The sequence below is a fragment of the Atta colombica genome, unplaced genomic scaffold, assembly GCF_001594045.1.
Source record: "Atta colombica isolate Treedump-2 unplaced genomic scaffold, Acol1.0 scaffold52, whole genome shotgun sequence".
In the NCBI taxonomy this organism is placed as follows: domain Eukaryota; kingdom Metazoa; phylum Arthropoda; class Insecta; order Hymenoptera; family Formicidae; genus Atta; species Atta colombica.
In genome coordinates, this window is record NW_017259542.1 from 6,366 (window position 1) to 12,368 (window position 6,003).

Genomic DNA, 6,003 nt, shown 5'->3' on the forward strand with positions numbered 1-6,003 from the left:
TAAATATACACACGATAATAAATTAATTCTGATAATTTAATAAATATTGTTTATATGCGTATATTCTGACGCTACAAATATTTTTTATGTTATGATGTACTTTATGTATGATGTACTTAAAAATTGTAAACAATTTTCTATCCTTGAATTTCTGATGCAAATTATAGATATTGCCTAAAATGGATAGATAGTGATCACTGATTAGATATACGCAATAGATATTAAATAAATTCCGAATATTTAATTTTTGAACAGAAGCTACACGAAAAAAAATAGTTTAGAATGAAATACAATCGCGAATTAATTATCCAGACAGTACGCCGTGACATCGATGATTTCTTCAAATTGTTGATTTATATTTGGATAATTAATTGTGAAACTACCAGTGCTTGTACAATTTTCAACGCTCGGATAGTTTAAATTTCTATGTTGACACTGTCCGTACAATTTCGTGACTATATATAATCGTGAGCGTAATATCTCAAGTATTTCATTTTTATCAGCCAATTTTAGTTTGCGTGCAGTGACAAGCAATTGAGATATATATTTCTCTCTCTCTCTCTCTCTCTCTCTCTCTCTCTCTCTCTCTTCTCTTTCGTCAAGATTTAAAAATAAAGATATTAAACTCTCGCGTGCATTCGGCTGTACCGTCGTTTCTCGGATTATGATACTGCAGGAAAGTTAATATGCCGAAATTACACGATTCATTTTGTTTAACGAGACACACACGAAACTACGTAGCCCGCGCATTTTGCATTAATGCGCAGCGCAGGCTAAATGAGATTGTAGAAATAAGTTCGCGAATACGCTGCAATTCGTCGCTTATTAAACTCGTGAAGCACCGCTCCGAAATTCCGTGAATATAATTTGGCACGTTTTCGACCGTACAAATATGTCCGGACACGATTACTTTTCCCATGTCGACTTCAAACTTTGTATAATACATACACAAACGCGGAAAACCGTACATCGCAGTTTCAATAGAGAGTATTTTGTAATCTGTTAATTTCAAATTTATACGGTCGATTTTAACGAACACGAATTCTGTTATAAAGTTAATATATTATATAGTCAATCTGTTATATATTAATATTACAATAGTTGTTTTAATGCACAATGATAAATTAAATTGTCATTCATTTAGAAATTACAGTATGAATTTTTAAACAGTAATTTGCTTTGATATTTTAAGGGAAATATTATTATATTTTTAAGCAAAAAAAAAATTAGTAAATAAAATGTGTGAAAGGTTATTTTAACAAAACTTTTTAAAAATATTTTAAAAACTTATTCTTGAGCTTTAGGATTATTCGAGGGATTGTTGAAAGTTCGTACATTGATTCCTGTTTAAAACAGAAACTTACCTATTTAAGAAAATGATATTCAGAATGAAACTACAAATTAACTTTATCAAATAAAAACTTTTTAAAAACTTTATCAATTTATTTGCGAATTATTACAACAAATGGAGGAGCAAGAAGCAAAAGGAAAGCACTAAAATGACTTTATACTTAAAGCAGTAAAATGATTTTTAATGAAAGCAGCATTCGAATTTTTAAGTCACGCTGCTATCGACAACAGGAAGTTTGAAATTCATATTTATTAGTTTTTAATCTTTTTCTCAAACTTGAGAGATAAATTGAAGAAGTTAAAACTAAATCCTGAACTAAGAAGTTCACAAGTTTGTATATCAATTCCTATTTAAGATATGAAGATTGTTATCATTGAAAAAAAAAATTATTTAGAATGAAATTATAAATTGACATATAACAAAGAATATTTATAAATTATCGCGCAATTTAATTGGGAATTACTGCAATAAAAGAAATCGAACGTCAAATAACTTTTAGCAGCGACAACTTGAATAATTTTTGACAGTTACGTGCGTCGATCGGTCGCATATTTGAAATTCGAAACAAAATTACTGCGATTCTATTGTGCAAAAAAACAATGCAGAAACCCCTACGTGCATAGTGACCTAAATGCGCGACAGTACGTTTTTAATCCATGGAGACGAAGCGTGAGCATCGATAAAGGCGCGGGGACAAAACGGGGATGAATAGCGCGTTCTGCGCCTTTTTTCTTCCCTGCAAAAAATAGTTCTCGCTTCATCGTCAAGAGAGAGAGAGAGTGGATCTTACCCTCCTTACTCATGTCACGAGTAGTTTCTCTTGTTTATTCGAGAGAGAGAGAGACTCGAAATAATGCCCGACATCGTGCGAAACTTCGCTCTTCTAGAAGCACTCAACGAAGAAGTTTAAGTATATAAAACGCCAACTCTTACGTGATAAATATGTACATTTTATAAAAATATTCATTTTTTTTTAGCTCAAAAGCACAAAATTGTAACGATAAATATCTTCTCTTTTTACCTTTTACCTTGTAAAATTCTTTCATTTGTTCATTGCCTTCAAAATTTTCAAAAATTCATAAAAATTGATCTCTGTAAAACGTTAATTTTACTCTGTGTGTATCAAGCCTATTTTTTTCCTTTTAAATGATTTATTTAAATGATTTTGTTCAGGAAATAAACGGAAAATAAATACCGGACAACAGATAAATGATTAGGGATAATCGTGCTCGTTTGAACTCGATATTCGATATAACGGTGAACAAAGCGTGAAAATGACCGACACGTGTGCTTACGTGCATGTGATTAAACGCAACGCCTGCTTTTTGCGTATTTGCATAAAACGAGATGAGTCCTCTGTACGCTAATGGGGCACTGTAAATCTCGACGATTATAACATTGAAGCATTGCGGGCGTTACACCATTGTATGCGTCGATTCGATATATTACGACAAATTCGATTCTCTGTCAGATCGGTTGGTCATTCGAATTTTGCAACAAATTGTACTTTATTATGCTACGAGTCATTAGTTACGTGCTACGTGTAGTGGTAATTAATGCTGGCGTTCGATTGTGGTTTTCGTGTGGTAGATAAACAGAGAATTTCGATAAATTTCGAAACGCGAATACTGTCGCACAAACAGAATGTATTATATTTTGTAATTTTATGTCTTGTATAAATTTTGTATTAAGGATTATCCCGATAATATCTCAATTATTAGCTAATATCGACACGGAAGGGATCGAATTAAATAGGTATATATATTGAAATTTAATTAAAAATGATTTAAAATTTAATTAAAAATGAGTGAAAATTTAATTGAAATAATTTTAATAGTTTTTCGCATTTTTTCGAATCTATTTTCGTAATCCATCACGAAATAAATTTCAGAGATGGAGACACGGAAATAAAAAAAAAAGAGGATTTTTTTTTTTACGCTAATGGATTTTTTTATACATTTGTGTGTGTTTTACTCTTCTCATGTTAATGGATTTGTTCGAAATTTGAATTTACGTAGCCGGTTGTTTTCGCAAATAATATTAATATGGAATTTTACGATTGTTGGCGTTTCATTAAATACGTGCCTTTCCTGAATAAGCGAAGCGCAGATCTGTAGTACATTCTGTTTGTAATATAATTAAATAATTGTCGTATTGTGTTCGTGTATACGGTCGGTATGTACGATCGTTAAATGTCTACTAACCGGAACAATAACGAGCTATCGCTTTCGCGATAAGTGACCGTGACAACGTCACGGTTATGGCCGCTAGTCACTCGTAATGTATTGAAATCGCCAGTAAGATCGTCGAAATGACGATCGTTATCGGGCACGTGGCTGTGATTAATCGTTTATCTCTCGCGATTATATATGGAAGCTGGCCATCCAAACCGAACGGGCTATGTTTGTAGCGTATTTGGTATTGCACGTCCAAACGCTCCTCCAATGTTCAATCGATCCCTTCGATTATTCTGGGATATAATACAATTACGGCCGGTTCTCGATTCTGATACGACCGCGAAATTGTACGATACTCATCCATTAGTGTATTGCGATTCATTGCGCGATTAATGTAATCGTGTCTATGTGTAAACTGGTTTGTATAATATAACCATATCTCTTTCATTTTTTTCTCAGCTTCCATAATTTTTACATATTATTTTTATACATCCGATACGATTGCAACATTGAATTTCATCGAGCGGTTCAGGTAACATGGAAATGCGATAGAAGTTCGAATTTCCTACTAGAACTCAATTTGTTTTCCATAAATAAATTTTTTTAGACTCGTAAGAAAATGTATTACCACAATAATATCATGATGACTGATATCCATCGCATATTTATTAATTATCCTTTGAACATTTATTTATCTAATAGTAATTTATTTAGTTGCGTTTATCTATTACTTTCAAATAGCATTAGAAATATTTTTATTATTATTTTTCTAACAAGAATGCAATCTACAGTAATAAAATATTTTTATTTTAACAAACTATGAAATATACATTGTTTTCTTTTTCTGCGAATCTCGTATTAGTATCTTTTATAGAAAAAAAACTTTAAAAATAGAATTTGAAAAAATTGCTCGACTGAAAGCTATTAACACGGACAATAAGTCCTGGAATATTTTGCGATAGTATTTCCCATGAGGATTTATGTTTTCAACTTAATTAATTGCTTGTTGGCTTTTATAAGAATATTATTAGCTTATTATTTTATTCACGCAGCTTTGGCTTTCCCAGTGTATCGTATGACAAACTTTGCCTGCAAGATGATATTTTAATCATTTTTCTAATGAATTATATACTATATGTGTATATGTTTTTAAGAAGATTAGACATTTTATGCGTCACAAGCATAGCATATTACACAAAATATGGTCATAATGTGTATATATTACATATTAATTCAGAAGGTATACATACATACATACATAAATAATCTGTAAAATAATTACAAATGTATATTTAAACATATCTTTCTAACATTTGAATATTTAAAAATTACATGTATATTTATTTAATATTTTACGTAATAAAAAATAATTATTGTTAATTAATTAAATAAGGGAAAACAATGTAATTTAGTAATAATAGTTTGTGTAATAATATTATTGATTTACTGAGGGTAATTAAACTAGTTCAGTATTTTTTTCTCACGTTTCTCTAGCGAAGTAAAACGTCGCGTTAGTAAAGTGGATCAATATTGTTTTCTTGTTTCCGTTGTCGACACCGAACTCGCTTCCGCGGCTGCTTCAACGTAATTTAATCAGGGATGCAATTCCGTCGAAGAGAACCGACAGACAAGGAAAGTTTGTTTCAACGGAGAATTACTTAATTACGGAATGGAACATCGAGTCAGCCCTCCGTCCTTCCGAATAGCTTCTTTATCTTTCCTCACTTATTAAGTATGAGCAAGAAATCTCGCCAAATCATTTGCTAACGACGATGCTCTCGCGACCGGAAGTTATCGCGGCGCGATATATTGATCGCACGAACACGACAAGGACAGATGTTGCGATTCGTCGCTATTATTCCTCGCAGATGTAGCACTTGACACTTTATCGCTTTAGTATAATTGATGCCATAACTCTCGTCAGCCATTACGACGTGACGTCGCGATTGAGAGAGCGAGCTGTGTCATGTTCTTGTGAAAGGTGAATTAATCTCGTGGATAACACTAGTCGACGACAAGGTTTTCATAGTAAAGAGAGATTGTAACTGACTTCTACAATCGTGAGATTCAGGAAACAATATTTGATTGCCGCGTAAGAATTTCGTTCGTTTCTCTCGATCTCTTTAATGAACAGCTAAAAATATTATAATATATAAATAAAAGTGTATTGATATGCGTAAAATGAAAAGTACTATAAAATGAACGAATAAAAATGTAATTGTATTAGAATTCTTGCAATTATATTATTAAATTATATTAATAAAAAGTATATCAAATATAATTTATTGAAAGATTTTTTCAAGTTCCTTCAATTTATTTTCTCTCGCGAATTCTCAGTGAGGTTTCAGCCTTGACCTCAAAGCTTTTCCAACTTTTATTCTCTGCACCAACGAGGGATTCGAGGATTTCTTCATTCAATCACAGTTGACTTTACCGGTACACGTCTAGCAGCATTGCCTTCATGTGCAATCGATA

General features: G+C 31.9%; 1 protein-coding gene across 2 annotated transcripts in view; it reads left to right on the forward strand.

Annotated features, from left to right (window-relative positions):
• Nucleotides 1–6,003, forward strand: part of LOC108691832 (beta-1,4-N-acetylgalactosaminyltransferase bre-4-like) — a 132,938-nt gene that overhangs the window by 1,117 nt on the left and 125,818 nt on the right. The window lies entirely within an intron of this gene.